Source organism: Bufo bufo, chromosome 4, assembly GCF_905171765.1.
Source record: "Bufo bufo chromosome 4, aBufBuf1.1, whole genome shotgun sequence".
Taxonomy (NCBI): domain Eukaryota; kingdom Metazoa; phylum Chordata; class Amphibia; order Anura; family Bufonidae; genus Bufo; species Bufo bufo.
In genome coordinates, this window is record NC_053392.1 from 275858980 (window position 1) to 275874057 (window position 15078).

Consider the following 15078-nt stretch of genomic DNA (forward strand, 5'->3'; position numbering starts at 1 on the left):
GGGGGCGGAGCCTGCACCGGAGCTGAATGGTTGTGTGAGGTGCAGCTCTCCTGCTAGCAGATCCCTCATAGCCCATTATCATTAGCGATCTGGAAGTTAAAATGGTCAAGATCGGTAATCAAAAGACCACTGATCAGACTGGTCAAAGTAAATCACAGAGCCAAGCCGGTGAAATTGAGAAATTCATCAGGAAAGTGGCGGCAACATCGGTGAGCAAGGAAGCCAAGATGGCGCCCGGGACACCTCTCTCCAGCTACAAACAGGCGGCAGCTGCAAGCGCCGAAAAGGTAGGAGAGGACTCTGAAGACACAGAACGTCTACCCATCTCCAGGTCTTTCCTTAAGGAAGCCCTGGCAGACGCCTTGGGGCCACTTAGCCTGGATCTCTCCTCTATCAAAGAGGACGTACGTCACATAGGCCGCAGGGTGGAAGTTCTGGAAGACACCCAGGCCACTGTCCTGCAGCACCAGCGCGAAATGGTCTCCAGCCTGTCCCTTGCCCAGAGCCATATGAACGCCCTTTATACAGCCATGGAGGATCAGGAGAATAGGGGCAGACAGAATAATCTCCGCTTTAGAGGCATCTCGGAGTCTGTTTCTACATTGGATATCCCAGAGACAGTTATACAGATCTGCCTCAAGCTTCTGGGCCCTGATTCTGTGCACGAGGTCTTGATAGAACGAGCACATAGAGCACTTGGCCACAAGCAAGTGAACCCCCCAGAGACGTGATCTGCAGATTCCTGCACTTTCCGGTGAAAGAAGCAATCCTGGCTGGATCTAGGAACTCCGACTCTGTGGAATGGGAGGGCAACTCCATCACCATCTATCAGGACTTAGCCCAAACTACCCTGAAGAAACGAAAAATGTTGAAACCACTCACTGACCTTCTACGTCATCTCAAGATCCTATACAGATGGACATTTCCATTTGGACTATCTTTTCTCCATGATGGTCGCCGCATTCACATTGCTTCCTTCAGTGATCTAAATAGAGCCTACGATCTCCTTCAAATATCGCCGCTGCCTATAGAAAACTGGGACATGGTCCAAAACTTGACCGCCTTGCCAAACCTGCCTACGCCAATTCCATGGGAGCCTCTCCTTACTCCTAAATCTCAAAGATCCAGAAGGGGAAATGTTCCTACTACCCCTAAGCGCTTGTCTTTAGCATAAGTATTATCCACCTAACCCCTCTTATCCTTTTGTTTTACTCTCTTTTGCATATAACTATGGAAACAGAGGACTCAATGCATAAACTTGTTTTGTTTTGTTTTGCTAACACTATATTTGAATGCTCCATACAACTTAGCTTACTACACTGAGTGGCGAATGGGATACTCATTCTATTATTGCCCTTGTCCGTGCCTTTCTCCACTCAGTGTAGGAGAAAGATACAGTAGGGACCTCCATCCCATCTGTTTGATGACTTCTACAGCTTTATATATGAGTGGTGACTTTTGAGTCATTTATGCTAGTACATATAATGTGTCCTCTCCCTCTTCCTCCTCCCCTCCCCTCCTTCCCCCCCCCCACCCTTCCCCACCCCTCCCCTTCCCCCCTTCTATCTCTATGGAAAATATAGCCCTGGATCACTAATTACGGATTGACCCCAGGTTTAATACAAATTTTAGGACAACCCAGTCCGACCCTCCAGATATAATAACCCCTCAGAGGGAGCTACTGCTCCTTGGTATCCAAATATACCTTCTACCCCCTGTGTTACTCCTTTTGCTCAGGGAACTATATTAGTCATGTTCCCACTTCATAGACATCTATCTAACCACTTGCGATTAATGCTACTGGTTCTGTTCTCTACGTTCACGTTCACTTTTTGTTATTTTGACAGGTGCTTAAAATCTTCTCTGACTACTTTTCTCTTATACGAAGCTGACATGGTGTTGAAAGAAAAGTCGTGGTCCTGAGGCGGTCCTAGACAGAGGTTTCCGGTGTGCATCTCTCGTGGCGGCGCCCTCCCCCCCTTTGGTGGCCGGTGGGAAACCTCCTAGCAGACATCTCAATTAGATTTTATATCATTTCTTTCCCCATACTCAATGATGTCTGACCTTAAATTGGTATCCTATAATGTCAAAGGCCTGAGATCTCCCTCCAAAAGAAGCCAAATCTTTTCTCTGTTACATAGGGAGAAATGCTCAGTGGTTTTCCTCCAGGAAACTCACTATAAACATGGCTGTTACCCGAATCTCTCCTACTCTAGATTCCCCTGCTGGTACCATTGTGGGGCCGGGGGCGCCGCCTCGAGGGGAGTTAGCATAGGATTCCGTAGGGGGCTCCCTTTCCAATATAAATCCCATCTACAGGACCCAGATGGTAGATACCTCATTCTTAAGGGTAAAATAGGACAAACTATGTTTACATTTGTTAATGTCTATGCTCCTAACGAGGATCAGGTTAATTGGTTCTCCAGTACCCTGGCCTTAGTTGATACACATAGGGAAGGCCTCCTGGTCATAGCGGGAGACTTTAACCTCGCCTTCAACCCTCTCATTGACACATCCTCGAAGAAATCCTCAGTCTCTACAAAAGCTCTTAGAGTGCTACATACTAAACTGTATAACATGGGTATGATAGACATATGGCGCTGCCTCAACCCTGAATTAGTGGATTACTCCTTCTATTCCCCACCTAACTCCTCATACAGCAGGATAGATTACATTTTAACCCCAAAAGAAAACCTACAGCATTGCTCCTTTGCTCAGATAGGAGACATCACACTTTCTGATCACTCCCCTATATATTGTACTATATGCCCAGAAGTCAAAAACAGTAGATATACAAACTGGAGACTTAATGAATCCCTGTTGGGTAATTCTAAACATAAATCGCAAAAACTATCCTTCTTGGAAGAATATTTCAGATTAAACAATACCCCTGAGATATCCCCCCAGATACTCTGGGATGCCCACAAACCTTACATCAGAGGCAGATTGATCAGTCTCTGCTCTTATTTAAAGAAAGAGTCTGAAAAGAAACTAAATACTCTTCTGTCCAAAATCCACTCTGTGGAAAAAGCTCATAAACAGTCCCTACTCGCTCATCAATTAGCGGAACTCTCTTCTCTTAGAACACAACTGAAGAACTTATTAAACGAGCGTTCAGCTAAGTTCTTCCTGTCGGCCCAGCAAAAAACCTTCTCTCACGGAAACAAAGCATCAAAATACATGATGCGTAGAATAAAACAGAGAAGAGACTCCCGTTATGTCCAGAGCATTAAATCCCCCATAGGTACTCAGCTTTTCAAAGCAGAAGAAATAGCTGAACAATTTAAACAGTTTTATGAAACTTTATACAACCTCCCTCCTTCTGCTCTTCCAGACACCTCCCTAGATAGAGAAGCCAATATCAAATCTTTTTTAGACACCCTCAATCTCCCGTCCCTAACTGCTATACAGCAAGAATCCTTATCCAAGCCATTTACCTCCCTGGAGTTAACAGCTGCCATCAAATCTACCCCCAAAGGAAAGAGCCCTGGCCCTGATGGCCTTCCGATATCATACTATTCTGCCTTTGGAGACCTATTAATCCCCTTTATGCTCCCCATCTGTAATGGTGCTTTAGCCGGCCAACCTCTTTCTTCAGACATGACGAAAGCTACGATTACAATAATCCCTAAAGAGGGTAAAGATCTCACGTCCTGCTCCAATTACCGCCCCATATCCTTACTCAACGTTGATCTCAAGCTTATAGCTAAAATGCTTGCCACAAGACTGCAAAGCCTTCTCCCTCTCTTGATACATCCTGATCAAGTAGGGTTTGTTAAAGGTCGGGAGGGGAGGGATAACACCACTAAAATACTGAATGCCTTATTTTATGCTTCACATAAAGCTATCCCTCTGGTCATGATCGGCACGGATGCTGAAAAAGCATTTGATAGAATCGATTGGACATACATTAAACTGATCCTCTCGAAATTCCAGTTGCCTTTACAATACATAAATGCAGTGTTCTCTATGTATACAAGTTCTTCAGCATCCGTATCGGTCAATGGACTCTTATCCTCTCACTTTACAATAAGAAATGGTACGAGGCAAGGCTGCCCGCTATCCCCCCTCATATTTGTCCTGGTTATGGAATCTCCTACAAATTCTTAGACAAGACAAGGAGATCAAAGGCTTGAGGGTCGGTTGTCAAGAATTTAAATTAGCGGCCTTCGCAGATGACTTATTGATCCTAACTACTAACCCCCATATTTCTATTCCCAGAATTCTGACAAAGCTCTCCCTATTCGGCTCACTATCTAACTTTAAAGTAAACCCCTCGAAATCTCAAATTCTCCACATAGGTCTTTCTCCCTTGAGTCTTTCCTCCTTACGAGCAAACTCCCCCTTCAATTGGCAGACCCAATTATTAACATATTTAGGTATCAAGATTTCTCCCAAATTGTCTGAACTATTTAATTTGAATTATAAACCTCTTCTAACATCCATACAAGCCCAAATAGACTCAATTGACTACCCATACCTTTCTTGGTTTGGCAGAAAAAACATCCTAATGTCCCTAATTATACCCAGACTTACTTACTTAATGCAAGTACTCCCTATAGAAATCCCTAAATCCTTCTTTGTTTCTCTAAATAAGCTCATTCGAAAATTTATTTGGAATGGTAAAAATTCCCGCATCTCATTTCTCACACTTACAAGGCCCAAAGCTAAAGGAGGTATCGGACTCCCAGACCCGGAGGCTTATATGAAAGCCATACAACTCTCTCGAGTGGTTGATTGGATCAGAGATCCACCCCATAAATCTTGGCCCATAATAGAGAATGCTTTCCTGTCCTCTCCCATCAGAGCCCTCCTATTGGCCGATAAACTACCTTCCTCACTTAGTACCATTCCAAACCCTCTCATTCGCAACACATTAAAAGTTTGGAAGGGTCTCTCACTTTGCTCCAAGAGTTTAAATCTGCCCTCCCCTCTTCTTCAGATAAGAGATGTTATTAATCTGGCTCCTAAAGACTTGAGAGATAGCTGTCCCCTGACTTTAAGATCTCTTGAAACTCCCATCTCCCAACTTCTAGACCCAAATGGGTGTATACTCTCTGACTCAGAAATCTGTAAAGTGCTGACCACACAGATCCATAACCCGGTCCTCATGCGCTTTATCAGAACCGAATCTCTTCTCCTTGCAAAAAAGACCCTCCCTTCCAACACTATACACTGGTTTGAAGAATTAATAAGCTGTAAGAAATATCCCTCTAAAACCATCTCCACAATATATAAAAATTTGATATCCCCCCCCTACAACACTCAAACCTGCAGTGATTGGTTTGTGGGAGAGAGATCTCCAGCGAACCTTGACTCCTCTAGAAATTACTAAAGCCTTAATTACCCCTCACAAGATCTCCAGATGCGTTCGTATCCAGGAGAATAGTTACAAGGTCCTTATGAGATGGTACAGAACCCCCGATATAACATGCCTTTATATACCTAATGCTACTGATGTATGTTGGCGCTGCTCCAAAACCAAAGGCTCGTTCTTTCACATCTGGTGGACATGTGAGCTAATTAATCCGTGGTGGCATAAAATAATCAATCTAAGCAATCAGACTTCCTTCCCCTGCGCACCAGATTTAGCATTGTTATCCTTGGGTATGAGGGGAGTTAATTCATCTAAGTCCTCACTCTTCTCACTTTTGATAGCCGCTGCTAGACTATTATTACCGACCCACTGGTTGTCTGCTGAAGTCCCTAACTTGGAACACTGGATAAAAAGAGTAGATCAGATCTACAGAATGGAAGAAATCTCTCATTGGGAATCTCACACTAGACATACCTTTCTCCAGATTTGGTCCCCTTGGAGAGGCTATAGGAACTTCTCTTAGATACCTCCCCCCATTTCAATGTTTCGGGGCCAGTACCTAAATTCTACTTCAAAGTCTCTCACGCATACATCATGTCAGTCTTATGTCAGTCTTACCTCAGTCTTACTTTAGTCAGATTTTAGTGCTATCTTAGTACCCTGTCACAAAGTTATACTAACTTATTGTTAGTGTTATTGTTCTTTTTTATCTGACACTTGCCTTTATGTGGCCATACAAGCCTCTCTTTACATTTATAATTGCAAAGTGTGTATATGACTGTTAGCTATGAATACTGTTTATGTATATCATTACACGCTATATAACAGTCAATGCTCTTTATTATGACTTTGAATGTAAAAATTGAAAAAACAATAAAAATTGTCAATATAAAAAAAAAAAAAAAGTGAGATACATGGCCGCTTTCAGAATCAGGCTAGTGGAGGGCCCAAAAGGATTACCATCCAATGACGAGGAGAGATCCCTAAACAATTTGCTAGACACTGGTTGCCTATGGCTCACGGACCCCTTACCCTCTTTTGAATACCCCGAAGGGTGGCTTTAATAGCCTGAATGGAAAAAAGGACCTGCGATGAGGTGTGGCCAACATAGCATGATGTTGTAGTCCGGCTAAATAAAGTCTGATGGTGCTATATGACAGAGAGAGATGTGAATGATAATAGGCCAAGAAGGCCATGATGTAGGAGGTTTCGGAGTGTTGACCCCTCGGATGACTCTTGGAAAATTTATCAAAAGCTCTTAAGCCGGCCTAATAATTCCTCGCCGTATTGCGCGACAATGATTTTGCAACCAGACCCTTGGCCTCCTCTATGAGCGAATCTAATCCAGAACGAGAGTGCTGAATTGGGGCACCGGCGTGCCTGACTGATCCGCGTCGGGCATTTCCTGAAAAAAAAATCGCAAAATTAGCACGGGAAAGAGCATCCGCGGCCCTATTCTGTTCGCCTGAAATGTGAACACAACGCATGTGGAAATTGTGGTGGAGGGATAACCAAACTAACTTGCGCATCAAGGCCATGATCCTGGGGGACTGGGCCCTGCCCTTGTTGACAATGTCCACCAAGGTCTGACTATCCGTAACGAACGTCACAGAAGTGTTAGACCAATGGTGACCCCAAACCTGGGATACAGTTCCAGAAGGGGGGAGGATTTGAGAGCTGCTGAGTCTGAGGCTAATTCTGGCGGCCATCCGGCAGCCAGCCAATGAGACCTGAAAATGGCAGCGAACCCGGAGGAACCGGCGGCGTCTGAGAAAACCATGGGGGAAGAAGAGTCCCACTGTGGAATAAACAAAGAAATGCCATTCCAGTCAGAGAGAAAACTGTTCCACATGTCAAGATCTGCAATGCCCTGGCTGTCCAGATGGACGACGGAATCCTGTTCTGGGGCAGAGGGCAGGAGACATAACAACCTGGAAAGGAAGGCCCTGCCTTGAGGCATAATTCTAGAGGCGAAGTTAAGCATCCCCAGCAAGGATTGGAGCTCCACCCTGGTCAGAGAGTGAGACTGAACCGCCCGGGAAATAGCTGAGCGGATCCTGAGCAACTTCTCGCTGGGGAGGCTAGCCTCCATCTTAACGGTATCTAATATGATGTCCAGGAAGGTGACCTTGGTGGCCAGACCCTCAGTCTTGGCCGTAGCCACAGGAACCTGAAGACGGGAAAAAATGTCCAGGAGTGAATGGGGAATGGAAGGGGCCTGACTGGGCCTTTCAATAAGAAGAAAGTCGTCCAAGTAGTGGACGACCATGGATAACTTACCGTGATGGATGAGAATCCAGTGCAGGGCTTTGGCAAGTTGTTCAAAAAGCCAAGGGCTGCTCTTGGACCCAAAAGTAAGCCGGTTGTCAAAGTAAAATTTATCTGCCCACTTGATTTATCTACCTTGGCCAGCCAAGCCCCGACACCTGCTTGTAGAATATACTGGATGGCCTCATCAACTGAAGAATACTGCATGGAATATTCCTCAGAGGGAATGAGTGAGTTGAGACTGGAAATAGAGGACATATGAGGCGCGGAGAGGTCATAAATGAGACGCTTTTTATTGGAAGATTGTTTTGTGACAAGGCCGATAGGATTGATGCGCCATGACTGGAACGGAATCTTTAGGAAGGGACCAATGACGAACCCCTTGTCGACTTCTGCTTGAATGAGGGTGGTCACCGCCTCAGGGTCACTGGAGGCGGATAGCAGATTGGGGCCCACCCAGCAGCCCTGGGGGAGCGTGACAAGGCCGGTGTGGAAGCCTTCTCTGCACCCATCCAACAAGAAGGCGACGAAGGGACGGTCGGGGTGGCCCTGCAGAAGTGCAGCCAGTAACTCCAAGTTGAGGTCGGCTAGTCAGGAGTCCCTGGCTGTCTTCCTGGGACAGGAAGGACGGGGGTGGGCTCGAAAACAAAGAGAGCAAATGTGAAGCGCTCGGCACGCATTAAAGGCACAGCCCTTGGCATTGAAATTGTTGCACACCTGGCTACTACCGAGGTACACAATTGGCCTGCCCAGTTTATCAAAAGAAGAGGAAGACCTGGAGGACCCGGAAGGACCTGGCGTGGGCGCTGACTGCGGATCTTGCACCGGATTAGGGCACCATTCCGTAGAATGGAAAATGGATTGGCAGATGGCACACAGAGGAGCCTTCAGACCCGCAAAGTGACGGCAGAATAACTCCATGTCCAAGTCTGCCCAGTTGGATACGAACTGAAATTGGTTCAGGGCCGCGGCGGCTTTGGCAGAAAACGAACGATGATAGTCGTAAAATGCCGAGCCGCCGTACTTGTGCCCCAAATCCGTAATCCGGTACAAGTAGGTGTCTAACTCTTCCCTGCGATTAGGCTGAGCAGAGCACACCACGTCCCTGTAGAGGCTGAAGTCCAGAACGAACTCGGAAAAAGACAACTTCCTATTTAGCCGAGCATCCTTGGCCTTCAAAACCACAGAAACCTCTCCGCAGTTAATCACTCTGTTCTCGGAAGTATCCTGGGAGGCAATCAAAATGGATGCCAAATTTACATCCTTGCCTGCCAGGATATCCTTCTTACTATGCTCCGGAACAAAATGGGAAGGAGCAATTTGGGGGGTGGCAGAAGGCTTACCTGCAACGTCCTGAGGAATGGCAGGAATGACTGCCGAACCTGGATATTGCGGCGAGGCTGCTGGCCTGGTTTCTAAGACCGCTACCCTAGTCTGAATGTCCGTGACCGAGCTAGCGAGTCCGACGATGGAAGACTGGATCTGAGCTAATGCCAGCTGGATGGAGTCGGTATTGGACTGCTCAGCTGTCGAACCCGGAGTAGTCATCAGGAGACAATATAATTCGGCCTTGCGGGCAGACGCGGGATGCCGAATCCCCCTACGATTAAGCTCGGCAATCAACTTTGGCACTGTCCAATTCCTTAAGGATGTGCTGCTGTTATGCCCCGAGATGGACGATCCTGGCATGGAGAGGTTGTCATCCATATCGGACATGTGAGACATGTTTGACCTGAGAAAAAAAGGCGAATTTATGTCTACCTATAATAACGGAAAAGAAGCACAGACGGATGCGGGGAGAGCGGCCGGAAGAATGTGAGAGACTGAAGGTGTGTGAAAGTGACCAAAGAATGAACCTACCTGACGGGATACGAACGGATTTGGAAGCACGGCTCCAAAGCCTCAATCGTTTAAGTGGAACTAATGAAAAAGAACAGACCTGAGTATCGAACTGACGGTTAACCCCGCCCCAGTGACCATCTCTGAACCGACTTACCTGGAAGTGCCTTGAAATTCCTAGACGAAACGAAGGAGAGGAAGGAAAATAACTACTGCCCAATCTAAAGGAAGGAACAACCGACATCAGAACAAATGTAATAACCCTGGGTAAACAAAGACAGACACCCTGGGCGATCCAGGAACATTGACAACCTGGGCGATCCAGGAACATTGACAACCTGGGCGATTCAGGAACATTGACAACCTGGGCGATCCAGGAACATTGACAACCTGGGCGATCCAGGAACATTGACAACCTGGGCGATCAAGGAACATTGACAACCTGGGCGATCCAGGAACATTGACAACCTGGGCGATCCAGGAACATTGACAACCTGGGCGATCCAGGAACATTGACAACCTGGGCGATCCAGGAACGTGACACCCTGGGTGAACCAGAAGGCACTGAGACCTCGGGTGATCCAGAGGACCCCGACAATGCGGGTGGATCAGGTGACGGAAGCAGAGTGAGACAGAAAACCGTTTAATTGAACAGTAAAGTAAAACCACCAACTTCACGTAGCGCAAATTCTGGCAATTTGATGCTAAGGCAGCGGAAAGGGCAGACTAACTGTTGATAATCGTCCCCGTCCCCCCTTGTTAATAGTTTTTTTTATTTTTTATTTATTTTAATTTTATACCTATGTATTGCGCACCGTGTATCAAAGAGCACATGGTTTTAAGGACGGGTGCTGTGGCCCCTAGATAATCGGGTGAGAGCCCGCAGGGGAAACCATGGATCTGCAGGGCCCCAGAGCAAGCTGTCAGAGGGCATAAGAGAAAACTGCGCCCCCCTGAAGCATGTCACAGAACCAGAATAATGCCAAATGAGTGCACAAACTGCCTACCGATAATGAATCTTACTTATGCACCCCCAATGCGTGCGGCACGTGACCGGCAGAATAGTTAACCAGGATGCAGCTCCCCAACCCTGCTGCCTGTATCCATGCGAGCGGGACTAGGCTGGGGGAGAGCGGCATCTGACTTGTACCACCAGGGGGCTAGAACCCAGGCGTGAGGCACAGCTAGAGCGGAGCCAGCTGCGCCTCGATTACCTGGAAGGCTGGTGTGGTGAGCGATAGTCCAGACGTCGGCGGCGCGTGTGCGCAGGAACCGGAAGGAAGGTCTCGGGTCAGAGGGGAAGGAGCGCGATACCGCAGGAATTGCTGAGGCTCGGGCGTCTGGCTGAGCGGTAGGTGGGGGAATAAGTAGCCAGATGCCCCTCCCACAAATGCAGGCTGGTAACAGCCTTACTATTAAATTGTACTCAAGCACCCGCAGTATTCGGCCGAGTACTGCAATGTGCCGAGCATAGTGATGCTCGAGCCGAACAGCAGTTCAGCCAAGCATGCTCGCTCAACACTAGAGCCGAGTGACATAGGGGCTTCATCATCATTGGGAGAAGAGGGTGGCAACTTGCCCGTGTGCCAGTGGCGGAGCCAGCAAGTCACTAGCATGGGCGGGAGCCAGCAGGGTGGCAGCATTGGGAGGTCGAAGCCAATCGTGCCTGTGGTAGACCAACCGATTCGCGGGAGCCTACCTGCCCGGGAAGTAGTGGTGCAAGGGTTCAAGGAGGCAGCAGAGGTAGCATTCAGTCAGAGCATACTGTTGGTGGTAAAATCAACTAGTCGGTGGTGTGGCAGTTTTTTCTTAAGCCGCCGGAGCAGGTGAACATGCCCATATGTAGAATCTGTGGGCAGAAGGTGAAGCGTGGCCGGGTTGCCAATGTTGGCACTACGGCCCTGCGTCAACACATGCAGTGCCATCATGCAGTGGCCTGGGAGAATCGTGGCTCAGATGTGGTGGTCCAGCCTGCTGCAGCAACCGCTGCATCATCCAGTGGCATGCATCCGGTTTGAGGTAGTCAAGCCTTCACCACTTCAGCCAAAGGGAGCTGTCTGTCATTCCCATCATCTGCTGGTCCCGATGCTCCTGCTTCTCCTCCTCATCCTACTGCTCGTCGCTCATTCAATCAGCAATCGATCACCGAAGCGATTGCCAAGAGACAACAGCATGCATGCACTCATCCAACGGCGCAGAAGCTGAATGTGCTCCTATTAAATTTGCTGGTGCTGCAATCCCTCCCTTTCCAAGTGGTGGACTTTGCACCATTCAGAGAAATGATGGCTTGTGCCGAGGTGGAGAGGCCTAAGCCGTAATTTCTTTGCCAAAAAGGCAGTACCAGCCCTGCACAAATATGTAGCACAGAAGGTGGGCCAGTCCTTGAGCCTGTTGGTGTCTGCAAAGTGCACGGCAGCGCCGAATTGTGGAGCTGTAACTACAGTCAAGCACAGTACATGTCCTTTACGGCCCACTGGGTGAATGTGGTTCCTACACAGCCACACCAGCAACTTGGCCAGGTTACGCCACTTCCGCCTCCACGTTGCCACGCCATTGGTCTAGCAACAATGTCAGCCTCTGCCTCCTTATCCTCCTCGGTGTCCTCAGCCTCCTCTGCAGGGACACTTCAGTGCCACTCCAGCATACCATATGTGCAGTGCATGGCTGTGTCATGCTGTTCTTAACCTCATTTGCCTTGGAGAACGGAGTCACACAGGGGAGGAACTGCTCCATATCCTTCAGCAAGAAATCAACGTGAAGAAAATTGTGTCGTACTGCTTCAAGGAGGACTGAGCAATGTGCCACTACATAGAAAATCTCCACTGTGAGATATTGCTGTTGGAGCATCATCCTCCTCTTCCCCTGACGAACCAGTCATAATACACAACGGCTGGGGAAACGTAACGTTGGGAATTGTTTGTTGTTTTTTTCTATATGTTAGTGTGTCGATATCCATGTTTTCTACTCAGCATATTATAGGATAGCTGTGTTATAGGGTATACCAGGTTAGGTACGAGGACAGGGAGCTCCTACCTTTAAGGGGTGTCCCTGGGCTTAGCCTAGCTAGGGCGATATAGGGAATTTTGTAGGTCATTCATTCTCTACCATCTTCCATAAGGGTGACCTGGGCTATTGGATATCATCCATCAAGGACCTGTCGTCATCACTATCCCTGGACCATCCCTGGTCTCGCTAGTGATGGGTGACCACCTAGTTGAGAATCGCTTTGCCTAATGATATTTAAGCTAACCGTGAGTAAATACTGAGTACTTTTGCACTGAGTGCGACCATACTGTGCACCTGTTTATCCTATGTGATTTCAGCTAACCGTGAGCAAACACTTTTATATCATATGCTGAGTATGACTACATAGTTCATGTTGTATATGTGCTTTGTTGACCCTCTTTTTGTACACAGTCCGGCCGTAGGCCAGGTTTTAAGTATATTCATTAAAAGGTATATTTTAATTTGGGAAGGTGTTCATGATTATATTGCTTTATTCTTCCCTTATGGATATCCACTGTTATAGCGTTTTTTTCCTGTATCCACCCGTGTGCAAGACATCATAAAAATGGCCAGCAAACTTTGCATGCATTTCAGCCACTCGTACACCACAAATCACACCCTCCTTGAGCTGCAGTGGCAGAACGGCATCCCCAAACATAGGCTGATATGCGACGTTTCCACCTGTTGGAATTCCACCCTCCATATGTTGGACCAACTGTACGAACAGATAAAGGCCATCAATGATTTCCTGATGATCCAAGCAGACAGGAATACTCCCCTGTGTAACTTCGTTGTCAGCCAGTGGCAGCTCATGCGTGACACCTGCCGTTTGCTCAGGCCCGTTGAGGATGCCACGTTATTTGCCAGTCGCCAGGACTACAGAATGAAATACGTCATTCCACTGCTTCATGTCCTGGAACAGATGCTGCTAAATATGGCTGGTCAGGTGACTGGAGTGGTACTTAGATCTCACGGCCACATGAGCCCTGTGGGGGCTGAACTGGAGGAGGAGGAGGACATTGGAGCACAAGCCATGTGTAGCGAAATAGGTGGTTTTTCATCACAGCTGACAGGAGAGGAGGAGCAGGAGCAGCCAGAGGAGCAAGAGGGAGATGTAGAAGATGAGGCAGATGACCCAGGCACAACGTGGCAGTATGCAGTGGAGATGGAGGCAGGGAGTCCCTCCGAGTCACTTGCGCAAATGGCCCGCTGCATGCTCAGTGGCTTGGGTAGTGACAGCCAAATTGTCACCATTCGGCAGACGGATGACTTCTGGCTCTCTGGACTTCTGGACCCTCGCTACCGGTCCAAAAGGGGGACTTTTTTACACCCACAGAGAGGGAGGACAAACTGAACTACTATAGAGACATCCTTTGTAGTCATTTGGCCGCTGCCAATCTGCGCCATCGTTCATCCTCTAGTAGGTCTGACCGGGGGGGCCCCCTGCGCTTAAGTTCCACTGCCATGGCTGCAGGGGAGGGGTGGGGTGGCAGGAGCAGTACCAGCTCTAACAGCCAAACTGGATTTGTGGCCGCAACTAGCAGAGTTTGCCCTGGAAAAGCTGTCCTGCCTGGCCAGTAGTATGGCATCAGAATGGGTGTTTAGTGCGGCGGGGGCCATAGTTACTGCAATAAGAACTCGTCTGTCCACCCAAAATGTGGAGAGACTGACCTATGTCAAGATGAATCAGGGGTGGATCAGCCAGAATTTCCACCCACCAATGCCTGATGCATCAGACTAGATCATCCATGGTGCCACACCAACACTTTGACAAAAGAGACCGGTTTCTTCTGGCTACCTGCCTCAGCTACTATTCTGATGCTGCCCCCCGCTGATGCCACACATCTGATGCCAAGTGCTCATTCTTTCACCCACCATTTTCATTGGGTACTGGTATTGCCACCCACCTCCACACTAAATTACCGTGCCACTCTGTGGTCTCCTCATGCTGCCGCCACCTCCATACTCTGTCATTGCGCCACTTTGTGGCCTTCTGATGCTGCCGCCACCTTCAGACTCTGTCATTGTGCCACTCTGTAGCCTCCTGATGCTGCCGCCACCTTCAGACTCTGTCATTTTGCCATTCTGTGGCCTCCTGATGCTGCTTCCACCTCCACACTTTGTCATTGGGACACTCTGTGGCCTCCTCATGCCGCAGCCACCTCCACACTCCATCATTGGGCCACTCTGTGGTCTCCTAATGCTGCCGCCACCTCCAGACTCTGTCATTGGGCTACTCTGTGGCCTCCTGATGCTGCCAAAGTGAAAAAATCTGCAGCACTCGCCAATGAGGTGAAAAAAATTAAGTTGATTTATTCAAGCAGCATTATTACAGCGACGTTTCGACTGGGGTTGGTCTTTCTCAAGCTTGTCATTATGCCACTCTGTGACTCTGTCATTATGCCACTCTGTGGCCTCCTGATGCTGCCGCCACCTTCAGACTCTAGCTTGCGGCCACTGTGTGGTCTCTTCATGCTGCCACCACCTCCACACTATGTCACCTTGCCACTCTTTGGCCTCCTGATGCTGCCGCCACCACCACAACTGTCATTGTGCCATTCTTAGCCTTCTGATACTGCCGCCACCTACAGACTCTGTCATTGGGCCACTATGTGGTCTCCTCATGCTGCTTACACCGCACCACTATG